Source organism: Panthera uncia (genome assembly GCF_023721935.1).
Source record: "Panthera uncia isolate 11264 chromosome A1 unlocalized genomic scaffold, Puncia_PCG_1.0 HiC_scaffold_17, whole genome shotgun sequence".
Taxonomy (NCBI): Eukaryota; Metazoa; Chordata; class Mammalia; order Carnivora; family Felidae; genus Panthera; species Panthera uncia.
Genome location: NW_026057577.1, coordinates 138964116 through 138982190, shown reverse-complemented (window position 1 = coordinate 138982190; position 18075 = coordinate 138964116). Strand labels below are relative to the sequence as shown.

The 18075-nt window shown below is 46.0% G+C and overlaps 1 protein-coding gene across 1 annotated transcript in view; it reads right to left on the bottom strand.

Moving 5' to 3' along the window:
- Positions 1-18075, bottom strand: part of MYO10 (myosin X) — a 231308-nt gene that overhangs the window by 155725 nt on the left and 57508 nt on the right. The gene's annotated exons all lie outside the window — the stretch shown is intronic.

Genomic DNA, 18075 nt, shown 5'->3' with positions numbered 1-18075 from the left:
ACCTTGGAAAGTGCTCCGCCAGGGGCGCCTCGGGGGCTCAGACGGTTAAGCGTCTGACTCTTGATTTCGGCTCAGGTCATGACGTCACGGTTCGTGGGTTCGAGCCCCGCGTCGGGCTCTGTGCTGACAGCTCGGAGCCTGGAGCCTGCTTCGGCTTCTGTGTCTCCCCTCCTCTCTGCCCCTCCCCCACTCGTGCTCTGTCTCTCAAAAATAAACAAATGTAAAAAAAAATAATAAAGTGCTATGGCAATGACCCACTCACAATATTCTTATAACCTGTACGTGCACATCTACATACACATATACACAAATATCTCTATACACATATGCGTATACATATGTATATATAATTATTGCAATTCTCATCTGTATAACCTGGCAGATGCCCATGTTCCATCTGGCAATCAGCCCTCCGGGCAGGTGCTACTCTAATCCCGAATTTATGAACAAGAAAACTAGGACCCAGAATGTCCTTATTGAAGGTCCTGTGGTTAGCACGTAGCAGGCAGGGCTGGGAGTCCAAAATGCCCCATTGGAGCATGCCAGGCTGCTGCTGAAGTGCAGGCTTGCAGACAAATCAGTGTGTGCGATACTTTCCGGGTTCAAAATACTTGTTTCATTTGTTTCCACAGGTCCTAAAACTCCCTTATCTAATGTTTTAAATATATTTTTTAGTTTTTTAAATGTTTTTTTTAATGTTTATTTTTTGAGAAAGGATGTGTGTGTGTAAGCAGGAGAGAGAAGGGGAGGGAGGCAGGAGGAGAGGGAGAGGGAGAGGGAGAGGGAGAGGGAGAGGGAGAGGGAGAGAAAATATATATCCCAAGCAGACTCTAGGCTGTCAGCATGGAGATTGATGCAGGGCTCGATCTCACAAATCATGAGATCATGACGTGAGCCGAAATCAAGAGTCAGACGTTTAATGGACTGAGCCACCCAGGCGCCCCTAAATATTTTTAAAAGTCACTCTTGTCCACCATTGCTAAAAGTCAAAATTAAAATGGAACAGCATTTTAAAACCGCATCCATGTTACGGAGTTGGACTCCAGTATAAAACATGAAATATACAGGGACGGGTAAAATTACAGATTTTCTTTTGTAAAGAAAGTGAAACATCCCAGACAACGACAACTGGACTTAACACTCAGCCAGAAAGCTTGCAGGTCTTCTGAACTCACTAACTAATAGCTTCAAAACTGGTTTGCACAGGTTAGGCTGGGAAGGCTAAGCGAGGACACCAATAAATAATAATTACAAGGTTGCATAAGAACTTCAAATACCGAACCCATAGAGCTTTATTATACTTTATCCCAACAGACCAAAACGACCGACACACGAGAGGGAAAAAGTGGGCACAACAGGAAAAGTGGGTTTGCCTGAGTCTCCAGTCGAATCGGCCTCTGAACTAGTCACAATACACCGTCCACTCTCTTATTCTCCGTTGCCTACTCCCCTCTTTAAACCTGGGGAGCTGTTTCTGTTTCCATCTTCGTTCCCCTGGGCATCCTTACAACGATTCCTTCAAATCATACTATCAGAAAACGATTTTCTTCCAAACAATTTTATCTACTTCTTTTTCTCTGAAGGATCGATTCCTTTTCCAGCTCAAGGCTGACCCATCGGGCTCCGAATTCTTTACGAAAATCACAGAAGAAACACGTTGCCCTGAGATCAGGCCCACAGCCCACATTCACGCAGACCTTTCACTTCCACATAATTTGTTTTGTTTTCCTTCTCAAAGCGCCCCTTGATGAGGTAGGTGGAACAGAGAACAAAGATTTCTGAAAATCGAGAGTATATCCAATGACCCACTACACTTTCTCCAGCAACTTGACCAACTGGCTCTTTGCTTCCTCCATATTCACGATCAAAAAGGGCAAATACATAGTTATGAAAGCACGCCAAGGGGGATATTAAAAGACAAAGTAAGAAAACTTACTCAGTTGATCTTTTCGCTAATAAATTAACCTACCAGAACCAAATGGCTGGTTGGTTTTTTCTGTTTGTTTTTTGAAAAGCAAGAGAACCTGTATTCCACCACTAATTCTCAGTTTCACCCTGTATTCTAATTTTTGTCCTTAAAAGTAGGCCAACCCAACTATGAAATAAGGTGAAAGTCATAGCAACATTAAGAATCAGCGTGATGCTGATTAGATCATTCTCGGCGGTTTTTAAGTCAAGGTCTGCAAAACTCAAAATTTCACAAAAACCCCAGTTAGGACACGAAGGGGCTTATGTAGTCTGGACAACGTGTAAGCTTTCCAGTAAGAATTTTATCTGAAGCAGAGGGATTCCAGATACATATTTCTTTTTTTTGAATATAACTGTCTTAATTATCTTACCAAAACATGTAACCGAAGCCTTAACGAGCTGTATAAAAATAATCAAACCCTGTCCTTAAACGAAAGGAATGAGGGGCCCCTGGGTGGCTCAGTCGGTTAAGTGTCCGACTTTGGCTCAGGTTATGATCTCACAGCTCACGGGTTCAAGCCCTGCATCAGGCTCTGTGCTAACAGTTCAGAGCCTGGAGCCTGCGTCGTCTGTCTGTCTGTCTCTCTCTCTCTCTCTCTCTCTCTCTGCCCCTTCCCCACTCACACTCTCTCTCAAAAATAAACATTAAAAAAAATAATAATTAAAAAAAAAGACAATGGAACTAGTTTTTCATAAAGTTTAATTTCCTCTCTTTAAAAAGTTATCCTTTATTCTGAGATCACGTCTTCCCACTTTCAGTATGTTGACACTGTCTTTTAAAATTAAAATGATCGCAAGAGTTATTCAATGGCCTTACCTGACAATGTAAGAGACAGGATAACTATGTCGGTCTAGAATCTCTGGATGCAGGAATCAGAAGGCCTGGGGACCACCGAGCTGCAGCACCCAGGTGAGGAGGGACATCAGATGCACTGATTGTGGGCAACTGTGCGCTTGGGTTGTATCGTTGCTTTTATTGTCAAAGTGAAATGAGGCCAAACAAAAACACAAGCTCCTGGAGAATTAATTATGACATTACTACATTTAAGTGTCATAAGACTAAAGAGGGTTTGGATGAAGGCTGGCTTGCACCAAGCTTTTTCGCAACACTGAAAACCACCTTGAAACCACTGAAGGGTGGCAGTCATTTCTGGGTGTGTGACAGTATGTTCTAGAACGAATCTGCCAGATCCCTTTTCTTCCTTCTCTCCCACACCCAAGCATAAAGGCTAACACCTGGCTCCCGACAGTCCATGGCCATAAAAAAATTCTTTTAGATGTTGGTCATCATGGAACAGCCCAAGTGTCACTCACCAGCTCCCAATGCTAACATTCTCTCAGTTCTTTTTGTCAAAGCAACTAAAATGGGACGGAGACAAGCTGGGTGGGCACAACAGGTTTGTAATGAGCCAGCTGGCACTGAAAGGCGGGGAATCATTAAAGGACAGGGCGTGCCTTTGGGACGACACTTTCTTTTTTTAAAATAAAATTTTTTTAATGTTTATTTATGTTTGAGACAGAGAGAGACAGAGCATGAATGGGGGAGGGTCAGAGAGAGGGAGACACAGAATCTGAAACAGGCTCCAGGTTCCGGCTGTCAGCACAGAGCCCGACGCGGGGCTCGAACTCACGGACCGTGAGATCATGACCTGAGCCGAAGTCGGCTGCTTAACCGACTGAGCCACCCAGGCGCCCCTGGACGACATTTTCTGATACGTGACAGGTGCTAAGCATACACAATGCCGGCTCATCCCTAAGCACCCTCATATACCCCCCCTTTCCTCAAACCAACCCTGAAAGGTAGAACTGTCACCGTGTCACAGGTGAGAAAACAGATGATTAATGTTATGTAACTGTCCTGAGTTCCTCAGTCGGTGGCAGTCAAGCTGGGACACTGTTGTCTTTATCACCAAAATCATATTTCATTGCGGAGATACGTCTCTTCAGACCACTTAAGATAAACCATTGCCCTCAACACAGGTGGCAGGGTGACAGAACTTGAAATGTATACAGTCTAGAACACAGCTCGTCTTCATTCCTTCATCCACTCACTATTTATTGAATGCCTGTTAAGTGGCAGTGTCCTGGGAGGTGCCAAGGTGATGTAGAACAAAATAAACCCGGCCTCCGCCCTCATGGAGCTCAGAGCCCAAGAAGAGGGACACACAATAATCAAACACACTCCTTAAAGGTTTTTTTAAAATAGGAAGGCATCCAAACGGTACTTCCTCAGGACTCATATCCTAAAGACAGTGTTGCTATTAGCTGATTAATGCTGATGAGAACCCAAATGAAAGTAGCGATCACAAAAAAGGAACCAACATCTGGGTCAGCATTTCTCAGAGTGAAGTCCTGTTGATGGGCATTAATTTTACCAATAGCTTCTCTTGGTGTTTGGGACAGAAGAGAAGAGAAGAGAAGAGGAGGGGAGGGGAGGGGAGGGGAGGGGAGGGGAGGGGAGGGGAAGACAAGAGAAGACAAGAAGGAAAAGAGGAAGGAGGAAGGGAGGGAGGGAGGGAAGGAAGGAAGGAAGGAAGGAAGGAAGGAAGGAAGGAAGGAAACAAACATTATTGTAGAAAGTAAGATTAAATGTGCTTTTTAAACTTCTGAAAAATAACGTAGCCTTTCCCAAACTTGGGTTAGCCAACCCCCACCACCCACTTCTCCTGACACCATTTAGGACTAGTCAAGTCTTTGAGAAACACTAGTAGCTGGTATCTATTGGCTACGAAGAGAAGGACCAGTCTCACCACCAGACAACTCAACAGGCTGGTGTCTAGGATCATCACCACCATTACCGGAACCAGTTGCCACGGCTGGTTACGTTGTTGAAATACAAGTCCTGGACGGTACAGATCAAGGCTCCTCTTGAGCTGTGCCTAGGGCATCGGCATCCCTCGTGGGCATGTAAGTTTTTTCAAATACATTTGGAAATAGGAGTATCACTTAGGAAGTTTAAAATAATAGCAACTAGAGAAGCAGCACTTTCAGTCTGTATTTGAATGAATTATTTTTAAAGCATTTTTCTCCTCCCATTTTGATAGCTGAAAATAGCATCACTCCGTAATCCGCACGTTACGTGCGTTTACAGATTGCCACGGCCCAAGCTGCAAACTGCTGGTCAACAGTGATTTTATCCCCTGCCCCACCCATCTTTTAAACAAAATGGCTTTTCCAAAGGTAACTAAAAATACACTCACAAGACCGCTGCTGGCATAATCTTAAGAGCAACACATTCACATAGAAGCCAGTTATGACCAAATTTGTATTAACGACACAGTCTTCATGCCCCTAGAATAAAGTACATCTGTAAGAGCACAAGGTGGCAAAGAAAAAGGTCAAATCAGGACGATACATTTAGAGACTGATGCAGACTTTTGTGGTTGGGAAGAGGGACTTTCCCATAATACATTAACACCAAAATATTTCACGTTCTGACATTCTCTGATATACGCTGAAACCAAATCATCGCTGCAGGATCCAGACAGAAGTTAAACATCTGGCAAAAACAAAACAAAACAAAAAAACCCCCAAACCCTAAGATTAACAACAAATTTAGAGAAACATCCAAATGGTGTTAAATAAATGGACTTATCCCAGAGGACACTTGTTCATGAAATATTTGCATTAGTCGACTTCGATGGAAAGAAAAAAAAAAAAAACCCACCAATTTATGTTGTTCTTCCCCAACTTGGTTTGAAATCTTCTCAACATCTCAAAGCAGCTAAGATCCATGCCAGCCACACCAAAGAAATCAACATGGAGACTTGTACATCCGCCTTGACCTCAAAACAAAAGCCGAGTTGGCTCTTTCAGAGCCAGTGAGATAAAAGCACAGAGGGGCCCAGATGGCTCACACTTTATTCACACAAAGTAACTGAGAAGACGAACATATAAACTATTTATTCAGCAAGTCTGATCCCAACGGCAGTTGGAGGCCTGGAATTTCTGTAAGACAAAGAGGGATGCTTTTAGGCGAGTAAAAAATTAATTGGTCTACACAGATAGCCCTTGGAGTATTAGCCCTTCTGCCTAGCCCGACAATCACAGGAAAGGGACTTTCATCAACAAACACCACCAATTCACCCAGCTATTTCTTATTTATATTGACCTGACATTAAACCCCAACACTCCAACTCCCAGCTGCTCAGTTTTTTTTTGTTTTTTTTTTTTTGTTTTTTTTTTTTTTGTTTTTTTTTTAAGAATTTTAGAGGGGTGCCTGGCTGGCTCAGTCAGAGCGTGCGACTCTTGATCTCGGGGTTGTGAGTTCGAGCCCCACGCTGGGTGTACGCATTACTTAGAACCATAAAAAGTAAATACATTGGCAAGGACAAAGAGGAGGAAAAGGTTGTGCATTTATAGGTAAGCACAACCTAATAGTAACACTGATACCTTAAAACAAGCTCTAAGAAAAGCTGGGGTTAGGGGAGAAAATAAAACAAACAAACAAACAAAACAACTCACCCTGGATTTTTCCTGCCATGTAAAATGACTTTTAATTAAAACAGTAGACAGCATAAAAACTTTATTTCTACCTTGGGACTGAACCCGAAGTCTTGCAGGGACAGAATGAAAAAGTAGCTGTTAGGTTCTGGGACCTTTTTCTTACACCTGCATGGTTTTCACACTTTTTAAGGAAAAGTCGTCCTTAAACCCAGAGGAGATGGTCCCTTAGGAATGAATCTCACCCCCAGCCACCTAGCTTTTATACCAGGAAGTCAGGTCCCAGACACTGATGGACCCCAAAATCGCTTCTGTCTATGCAACAGAGAAGTGGTAATAAAGATCCTCTTACATGACATTTTAAAAATCAGAGATTTGGGTGACATGTTTGTTCTAAGGATCAAAAGAAGATCAATCCAATGAAAATACTTTACAAACCACACAGAATGATATAAATGTCAGGCTTGTCCAGCACCTCCACACCACATTTGGGGGCTCACAGGGACCATGGGAGGTAGTGACCTTTTTGAGACTATTCAGATTTGCAGAATGGTGATGGTGATCTTTATCTCCTGAACTGGGTGCACCGGGAAGATCCAACCAAATAATGTCAACTTAGAAAACAAACTTTTAAGTATCAATATACAAACATGTGATATTGCATACAAACATGATATTACTTCTATGACATTCTTCAATTTGGTTGAGGAAATCAGAAAAGATGTGCTCATCATTGGTTGGGATGGATGGACGGAGACGGAGATATAGACACAGTGAACAAACCCTGTAAGAACAGAGTCTTAAATAATTTCAACCACATTAAAAAAGCCGTACGCTCGAGGGCATCAGTTTAAAAAAAAGTCACAAAGTAACGAGAAGTACAGATTCTAGGTCACACCTGTGCTGTCACTGAGCAATTACCTACACTGGCTTAACACTGGATGTAAAGAAACAGCTCTCTTCTCCTTCGCACGGGGAAAATCAACTCATTCATTGGGTCTTATTTTCAGTTTTATCCTAAGTGCATTCACTCACAATGGTTTACTGGGCAGCAGGTGCCAAAAATAAATTTATTTGTTTGTTTATTTATTTATTTATTTATTTTGCCTCTGGCTTCCAGACATTAATTCAATTTCTTAACGGGTTTTGTGAAACCCAGCCACGAATCCCTCGACAGATGGCGGCTGGTTAGCCCCTTGCCTCTTCCGGTTCATTTGGGTTACTCTCCAGGCCGGGACTGGCTGGCCCTCATTACCCTCAAGCAGAAGACAGCACACAGAAGGAAATGAGGCCTGAGCCATACAAGGGAAGCCCTCTGTGCCCACCGTGCTTGTTTTCGCGCTCAGACGACTTGGACAAAGCATCCGGGGCCACGTCCACTCAACACACGAAATGACCCAGCAGAACGACGTGATCCGCTCCGCCCTTTCTTCCCCCAAATTACTCAATAAATGCTTGGCGTAAAATGACCTGTGTGAACCCTGGCATCCCTTCCAGGAATTCCTCCAAAGCCTTTGCCAGGCAGTCCTAGAGAGTAGCTGAGGGACAACAGTAAACTGTCCCTGGGGGGACCGGCAGGGGGCAGGACTACAAACAAAGCGGGGATGGTTTGAGACACCACTGAGAGAATCTCAAAATTCCATTACAAACAGAATTCAGTATCACAGGTCACTTTTTAAAGTTACATCTTCTCTTTTTAAAAATTGTTCCATTTCTACGACATCGTCAAATGTCAAGGCGACCTACAGTGATTCTCAGCTGTGCTCCTGAGTCGGGACGACAATACAGTCTCGTCTGTGCAAGGAAATATCCGTGACCATCTGTCACCTGCTTAGAAGAGGCTGGAAGAAACGATCCCTGGAAATCCTCGGTTCTAAGATCCATAGCATTATTCCTTTTCCAGACAGATGAGAGGCCAACTATTTATTCTCAAAGGCGAAGGAAGCCAGCCATTCCTCTGCTGTCCTTCCATGCTGTCCTTGACATCCTCCGGGTCAGGATGTCCCTCCCCACCAGCTTTCCTAGCTGAGCTGACATCCATTTTTCCCAGTGGGAGAGAGGAGCTGGTCTGCACTATCGATGTAAGTATCCCATCCGCTTACACTAACCTACTGGCCTCCTTCATGCCGTATAACCCACGTCCTGGGCTGCTTCTGTAGAACCCATTTCTCTAAACCTTAATGATCTTGCGATCTTCCCAGAACTTTGGAAAAAAAGTACCCGCTTTCAGATGTGAGACCATAATTAGAAATAGTATCTAAGAAGGACACCTGGGCGACTCTTAAGCATCAGCTCTTGGTTTCAGCTCAGGTCATGACCGCATGGTTTGTGGGATGGAGCCCACATTGGGCTCTGTGCTGACAGCATGGGGCGTGGGATTCTCTCTCTCCCCGCCTCTCTCTGCCCCGCCCACACACATTCTCACACTTCCTCTCTCTCTCAAAAAGAAGTAAAAATTGCATCTAAGAGAAAGTCTAAACTTTTTTACAGTAAAATATCATCCTTACTTTTGGAAATATTGCCTGTGTGACCCATTATAAACCATATAAAAAGTGGGCTTATACAGCTGGCTATTCATTTTCTTTTACACTTTTCTGTTCTACCAAGTTTAAAATTTTTTTTAACGTTTATTTATTTTTGAAGAAGAGAGAGTGCGTGAGCAGGGGAGGGTCAGAGAGAGAGGGAGACACAGAATCTGAAACAGGCTCCAGGCTCTGAGCTATCAGCACAGAGCCCAATGCAGGGCTCGAACTCACAAGCCGCGAGATCACGACCTGAGCCAAAGTCTGACACTCAACCAACTGAGCCACCCAGGCACCCCTGTTCTACCAAGCCTTAGAAGACTATTCCTTTTAAATCAAATGTGGCATAACCATACGATGGAAAATTACCGAGCAATAAAAAGGAATGAAGTGCACACGTTGCAACACGGATGCACCTTGAAAACGTTATGCTATGTGGAAGAAGTCAGTCGTGGAAGATTATTTGCAGGATTTCACTTACATCCAGAACAGGCAGATCCATCGGAACAGAAAATCACTGCCTGGGGTTGGGGGTTGGGATGGGAGTGTTTAGGGATGACAGCTAAGGGGTACAAGGTTTCTTTTTGGGGTAACCAAGTTTCCCAAACAGACTCTGGTAGTGGCAGTTACACAAATCTGTGAATATATTAAAAGCCACTCAAATGTACACTCTTAACAGGTGAACTGTTGGGGATGCGAATCACACCGCAGTACAGCTGTTAAAAGAAAAACCATTCCTTTTCATTTCAGACCACGGCTCAAACTTGCGAGAGTCATTAACTAATCATATCATGTCCTAGGTGCTCAAATGTGGCTGCAGTCTCTTTTCCTCTTTTAGCTAAAAGTAACATCTGCAAACTATTTTAAAGTCTCCATCAAAGATAGCAACGAGCCAATAATGGATACTTCTGAGTCTGACTTTCCTCAAAAGGCGAGAATTATTTTCTCTATGGTATTTACATCATCCTACCATCGCGGAGAACGACCCAAACGGAAACATCCAAAATAAGTATGTGGATCTGGATGCTGACGTCTCTGCTCACTAGTGCTAACCTCCAGTGAATGTTTACGAGGCCCATGTACTGTTTGCTGAGGCAAGTCCTCTTCGATGTAAGGAGGAAAAACAAAGAATATATTTTTTTAAGTGAATGATCTTCAAACTTTAATTACGAACGTTAAGTCAGAAAAAAAAATGCTAACATGGAAAAATCTGCTATTTTAATGTCCCTGGTTGATCACTGCTCGGGGAAGGAAATTAGGTTAATCGGACAGGATTTGCCCTTCACAAAGGCATGCTTGCTGGCAATATGCCCCAGTGGCCTGATCTCTTTTGAGTCCTTCGTTACAAAAGCTTCCTGAAACTGAGGACAACATATGTTCCAGGCCACGGTCACGGGAGCGAATGTTTCTCAGAATCACCCCGTAAACATCTGTCATTAGCTCCCTCTGCAAGAATAAAAGCAGATGCTTAGAGCAAGCCACTGTGAACTCCGACACGGCAGGAAGGTGGATCCATTTCAGAACAGAAGATCGTTCCAGAAGACAAAAATACTTGAATTCTCAAGGGCTGGCTACTCAGTTACCCTTAGTGGAAGACTTAAAAATTCCATTACATTATTTAAAAATTATTACAAAAATGATTTGGAACTCCCCCACCGCAGCTAGATCGAAGACCAACTTGAACCTCTGAAACGAAGGCACTTGGAACTTCTAATACGGTCCACGTGCTGAATTTGTAAATGCAATGTTGCAGTTTTGTAAGGGATTGCACAAGCCTGCTCTAAAGTCTTCATCTAGGAAACCCTTGGGGGATATCTGTCCCCTCAAAACTTCCTATGAATATTCCAAACCATCATGACACCCTGCAGTGCGCACTGCGGTAATTTAATCCTGAACAAGTTCCCTAAAATGTACTGACACAGATATTTGAAAACTATCAAAGGACCGTTGGAAATGAGGCATGTCAATGAATCACTGCAGCAAAGCAAAGGGAAGGGGGAGGTTCGAGTCTACAGCGGGCCTCTTGTCCTAGAGAGCCTTGCTTAAGCTCCCAGATTCTGATCAGGGCCAGGACTAGGGGGAGGCAGGTGGCCAGGGTGTACAATTTAAGGAGCAATCAATTGGGGGGGAGGGGGAGGGGAGGAGCATGCAAATTCGTCCTGACCCTGACTGAGTGCTTCTTTATATCTTGCACTGAGCACCAGGCTTACCTTACCTTAGTCCCGGTCCCCTTCCTGGTCACCAGCCCAATGTTCTCTGTACCCGGGTGGCACGGATAATGGCAAAAGGTAGTATATCAAACCAAAACGAACCGTCAAAAGCTTGAGGGGTTCTACCCACAGTTTCTAAATACAGAACCGCTCTCCTTCCTCTCTGCTTCTGGCATTTCCCTTAGAAAATGAGGGCTATGTATTTGCCTGGAATGACAACTGGTTAACAATTTAATTGCTCTTCAATATTAGAAAAGGCATCGGGGAGGCACCCGGACGGCTCAGTCGGTTTAAGTCTCCGACTCTTGTTATCGGCTCAGGTCGTGATCTTACAGTCGTGGGACTGAGACCCACGCTGGGTTTGCACTGAGCATGGAGCCTACTTGGGATTCCCTCCCTCCCTCCCCCTCCCCCACTAGCTCTCGTTCTCTCTCAAAAATAAACTTATATATAAAAAAAATAATAGGCATTAGGTGTCCAAATGTGCACAGTAACTTCTGAAGGTTGTGTAAAGGCACCATCAAGTCATTTTTGCAAAACTTTTTGGAAATGTGCTGGGATATAATTAACACACAGCACATTGGCTTTCTTATTTTTGCTCTGCCTGGGAGTGGCTCTCCATTGACCACCACCCCCCCCCCCAATAGCCGCTTACAGACTAAACCGTTAACAGGTGTTAGTATTTAAAACTAAGATGGCCAGACGACGTCTCGTTTTTGACAAGACACCTTTCAAGAATGCTTCCTTTATGGCTATAGCAGTCAAGAACAGTACGCGGACTGTGTGAGTGACCATCCGTGTTTTTAAAGAACATGTTCTGGGGAGAAGACTGTGTATGAGGTGCATTTAGAACACGGATTAAAAAAAAACGCAGCAATCCATACATACAACCTAACAAGCCCTACAAACCAGTTCTCAAAGTGTGGTTCCCAAACCAGCAGCATCAGCAGCATCCGGAAGCCTGTCAGAAATGCACATTTTCAGGCTCCACTCGAGACCTGCCAAATCAAACTGTGAGTGGAGACGCAGGATCCCGTGGTTTAATAAACCCTCCTTGGGGAGGGGTCAGGGGGAGTCTGATGTTCGGAGGCCTGTTCACTTCTGAGAGCCGCTGCCCTACAGGGTAGCAGGAAACCTGGGTTTTGTCACTGATGACCTTTATCCTCGTGGGCAAGACATTTCCACCTCACAAGCAAAACAAAATGATGGGGCTTAACCACGAATCGATCTGCTAGTCGGGGTTCACAGCACAGACTCCTGCCGGCTGGTTGCAAATCCGGATTCCTGGGCCCCCCCTCCAGAGAGGCTATACCACTGGGCATGAGTAGGGGCCCAGGAATCTCCATGAGCAGCCCCTCAAGGGATCCCGATTTATAGCCAGGACTAGAAGCCACTAGAAGGCCCTGGCACCAAATGTCACATCAGAAGTAATTGGGGAAAATGATCCTTTAGATCAGGGTCAGCAAACTTCTTCCGCAAAGGACCAGAGGGCAACAAAAGCTTTTCCACCCCTCTAGGGTGCCGCTGGAGTCTGAAGGCAATCTCACACGACCAGTCAATGAATGGGGATGGCTGTGTTCCAACACCTCCTCATTAAATGTGAATTTCAGGTCACTTTCACGTGTCATGAAATACTATTCTTTTGATGTTTCCAAACAGTAAAAAATGTTAAAACCATTAACTTGTAGGCTCGTGGGCTATACAGAAACAGGCAGCAGGCATCGGCCAGGGTTTGCTGCAGCCGCTTCACTGAACACTGGAGTAATTACACAAGCTTGGAGGTCAGCCGCGTGTTGGTGCACACACTTCAACGCAAACAGCTGCCTTCAGGAAAGCTAGATGGTGTTTTTAAAAACTGAAAGTTTACTTTGCACACAGCAAAATACACAGCTTGAGGAACCACACAGAACACACTGAGCATTTCCATTACCTTAGAAAGTTCACGGGTGTCCCTTCCCAGCCAAAATACCTAACTAACCACTTAGTTCGATTCCCTACCTTTAACAGGGCGATGCAATTGGTTTGAAATAAAAACTGGAAGCTCGTGCTTTCACTGCTGCTTTTAGAAACCGACACTCCTTAGATGGAAGTTACTAGAATAGTTATCCGCTGGGCAGAAGCGCCCTTTCCTCCTGAATGTGGGGCAGCTGCCTGGGATTTACCCAACCCTTCTTTATGATGCCTCTCATCCAGCCCCGTGGGCTCTTTCCGGGCAGGATGGCAGGTGCAACGCTCGAGGAATGAGGAAACAAGGCCCCTCCAGGGGAGACCGCCTTCACCCATCCCCACCCAGGGCTGCTCTGAACGCCGGGGCCCTTGCCCTTCCTTCACACCCCAAGACCCTCCCTCTCTTGAAAGAGAAACAGGTCCAGCTTTCCTCCGAAACAAATGTTAATTCAATTGAGTTGTTTAAATTCAAGCCCATCACTGATGGCCTCTGTGCTCAAACTTGAGGAAGGGATTTCAGGGGGCGCCTGGGCTGCTCAGTCGGTTAAGCGTCCGACTTCGGCTCAGGTCATGATCTCACGGTTCATGAGTTCAAGCCCTGCGTTGGGCTCAGAGCCTGGAGCCTGCTTCGGATTCTGTGTCTCCCCCTCTCTCTGCCCCTCCCCTTCTCACACACTCTCTCTCTCATAAATAAACCTTAAAAAAAACAAAACAAAACAGGAGGGGGGATTTCAGGAAGCTGCTTTACCAGTGGAACGTCTCCACTGACAAATTAGAAAAACCTTCATTGTATCTTCAGCTGGAAGGAAAGGTCCCCAAACACTGGGTTCTGTTCCAGACACAGAAGGAAAAGGGGGTGGGATTGTGGGTGAGGGAGATGGGGAGAATGAGAGAACCCAACCTGAGGGTCACACCATCAGGAGCACAGCTCCTCCCCCTAGTCCCCTACCCCACAGGGCAGGGACCAGCCCCCTTGGAAGCAAACAGCAAATCAGACAGGGAGAGAAAGGTAAGGAGAACGGCTCTCCAACTCATCTCGGATCAGTACACCCACGGAGTCAGCGGTTCCCTAACTTCAGGGCCAACAGAAACAGGCGGGAACCTTGTTAAAACACAGATCCCAGGGCCATCTTCACAGAAGTGGATCCGGGGAAGGGCCAAGGAAGCTGCATCGGCGACAAGGGCCACTAAGTGATTAGGAAGCAGCTAGTCAGGGAGGCGCACATGTGGAGAAACACTGCACTCGAGTTTGGGGCATTTAATTATTTTTTTGTTTGTTTTGAGACAGAGAGAGAGAGAGAAGGTGAGAGAGAGAATCCCAAGCAGGCTCCACACTCACCATGGAGCCTGACACAGGGCTCAATCCCACAACCTGGATCATGACCTGAGCCAAATTCAACGGACACTCAACCAACAGAGCCACCCCGATGCTCCCCGAGTTTGCGACACTTAAACCCCAAAGTCCCACTCAAAAGGAGTGTCCAATGTGAGACGGTGGGAGGAGAAAAGAGATGAAAAGCTCAAGAGCAGGTACTCCCTGAAGGGAGAGGAAGACGGACAGACGGACAGACAGAAGGGGCTGTAGTCAAAGACAGTGTGGGCAGAAGAGACCTTTCGCAGAACCACCAACGATGTCCAGGAAAGCAGCCGTGCGGGGGGAAAAGCCAGGCCTAGCAATGGTGGGTTACGAGAGCATTTTCTAAGCCCAGTTTGCAAAAAGGCTTTTTCAACAACTTTTGCCATAATATTTTGAGACGATGCTCATTCAGTCTGTGAAATAGTTCTGCACCTGGCTGCATATTAAACGAGGCACCCAAGAAGCTTTTAAAAAGTGTACTACGGCCTGAGTCCCAGCTGAGAGGCTGAATTCATCGTCCGGGGCCTGGGCTGAGAAGGACTCTTGTCAGAAGCAGCAGCACGGAAGCAAGATTGTGCACACAAGATGATGGAACATCAAAACAAACCGTGTGGGTTTTTTCCAGACCTTTCTACTTCCCTAGAGCAATAAAACAAAACAAAAGCCACCGCAAAGGAGGGGTGGGGGAGGGGGCAGGAGAACCCGCCAATCTTGAAGAGTGACTTCGGCAGAAAGCTTCAGAAGTCATGACGAGGAGGAAGACCGCGGGTGCACCCCATCCCTGGGGCCCACAGAGAGACGCGCCCCCAGCACAGCGGCCAGGACGGGAAGCGGCAGGTGGGAACACAGCCCCCTCACTTCAGTCTGCTCCTCAAGAAGTAACATACGGGGAAGATGGTCGACTCTGGACCCAAGCCCCGGTTGCACCCCTCGTCACCGGCCAAGTGTGGACGTCTGGACAGGTCACTCCACCTACGTTCAGCCTCCAAAGCACTACCACGCGGCTGAGGATGCCTTCCCCACAGGGGAGCTGGGAGGACCAAGAAGCACAAGTGGCTGGAATGCACCAGCGTGGTTCCTGGTAGGGAGAGGTCACCAGGCCACCCCCCTTACCTATCCTCCATGCCAACCCTGCTGCGGAGAAAGTGGCTCAGAAAGGAGGTACCTCCAGAGGTGCCTGGGTGGCTCAACCGGTTAAGCATCTGACTCGTGATTTCGGCTCAAGTCGTGATCTCGGATTTCATGAGATCGAGCCCCACGTCGGGCTCCGCACTCTCAGTGCGGAGCCTGCTTCGGATTCTCTCTCTCCCTCTCTCTTTCTCTCTGCCCCTCCTTCACTTGCATACCCTCATGCGCTCTCTCAAAATAAACATTTTTAAAAAAAAAAGGAAAGAAAAGGAGCACCTGTGTGGCTCAGTCAGTTAAGCATCCACGTCGCCTCAGGTCATGATCTCCCAGTTCGTGGGTTTGAGCCCCGCGTCGGGCTCTGAGCTGACAGCTCAGAGCCTGGAGCCTGCTTCGGATTCTGTGTCTCCCTATCTCTCTGCCCCCACTTGTGCTCTCGCTCTCTCTCTCTCTCTCTCTCTCAAAGATAAATAAAAACATTAAAAATTTTTTTTTAAAAAAAGAAACGTGGTGCCTTTTTCCCACCACTTGTCAGGGAGGTGATCACGGGAAGAATGTGATCCCCTAATCCCACCGCAGCGGCATCCTGGGGTGGACCTCTGAAACCGCGTTTAAAATTGGAATCAGGCAACAGGGGGCTTCTGCACCGCCCCAGTGCACTGTGGGTACCCGGGCTTTGTACACGGACTGGACAATCAACTCCCCATGTACAGCACAGAGTCTCTGGGAAAACTGGTTCCAAATTACAGGCCTATAAATGAATTTTTGGAATGGAATGCAACTTCGTCAGTCACACAGACAACCACCTGGATTTGTTTTAACAAACGGCCTCTGCTTTTTCTGTTGAAATTACAGCCAGTACTATCGGGTGCCATGTCTGATTCCTGCAGATAATCTGTAAACTGTCTTCTTTCCAAACAGGATCTTCACATGTATTTTTCACAAAATGATACTCATCATAAGCAAATGGTATTTAAGTCTCCAAAATAAAAAAAGTTTAAAAACATTTTTTTTTTTAACATTTATTCATGTTTTTTGAGAGATGGAGAGAGAGCAAGCAGGGTAGGGGCAGAGAGGGAGACACACACACACAGAATCCGAAGGAGGCTCCAGGCTCTGAGCTGTTAGCACAGAGCCCGACGTGGGGCCTGAACTCAGAGACCGTGAGATCGTGACATGAGCCAAGGTTGGCCGCTTAACCAACGGAGCCACCCAGGCGCCACCCCCCCCCCAACCAAAAATCAAGTTTTGATGTACTATTTTCTATTCACCTCTTCCAGTCATAAACTGCAACCTGGTCTGAGCTGAGCACATGGGATTAGTTAGTTATGTTCAGTTCATGGGTACCAGGAATGCAAGAGAGCATCCTGCTAACCTTCAAGTAGAAGCGATTTAATTTGCCAAGCTAACCACAAAATTGAAAGTAACAATGGGACTGATGGCACGAGATGTCAACCCTTCTCTGCGTGCCCGCACATTAGCGCTGCTGGAAAAGTCTGGACGTACTGCAGGCTCACAGAGGCACAAGGAGAGTGTGCCACCCAGAAGCAGAGCCTGGAATCCCAAAGTCAACTGAAGATGAGAGGGACAGGCAGGTCAGAGGCAGGCTCGGCTACAAATAAACCAAGCCTAAAGGATGGGAAGAAGAGGCTCATTCCAGAGGAACCGAGCGGCCCAAGTCAAGAGAGATCCACAAAGGAGAAAAGGAAAAAGGCAAGAATTTGACCCACCGAAGGAGGATAGGAAGCCAATGAAGGTCATGACCCATGGCAAAGGCTATACACATTCTCTGGGGCAGAGGGAGAGAGACAGAGAGGGAGGGAGAGACAGAGAGAGAGAGAGAGAGAGAGAGAGAGAGAGAGAGAGAGCGCGCACACGCACGCACGTATTCAGCTAGAACCTCACTGGGGCCAATAAATACTAACAGCATCCAAGTCCCTAGCCACCTGTCTACCTAGCCAGTGGTGGGGCCATGCAGGGTGGGGCCCAGCTGTCCAGTCCAAAGGCGATAGGGAAAACACCACGGTCTCAAAGAGTCAGAAATACCCTGGATTCTAAATCTACTTAAGCTGGATTCACATAAAGGTGCAAGGAGGCAGGCCCCCGAGACTGGATTCTTCTCATGTCTTACTAAGGCATTTTTCACTAGTACTGGGAATATGGTAGGTAACAACACACAGATGGTGTGCCCTCTTAGCAAGCTAAGGTTGGCAACGCTTGACACAGCCCATGTGCCTCAGAATACCGGCACATCCTGTCGTGTTTTTTACTGCCCATGGTTTCCCGTTCCAATGTAGATGTTGTTCAGGGCAGATGCGGACGTACATGGGATAACAACCTCAGGTTTCAAAATGCTGAAATTTACAATAGTGAGTTCAATTTGCAACACAGAGCCATGCAGATCAGCAAACATGCACGTGTTTTCTTTCTGGAGCTAGGTTCCCTAATAAACAAGCAGATCCTTTTTTTTTTTTTTTTTTTTTTTTTTTTTTTTTTTTTTTTT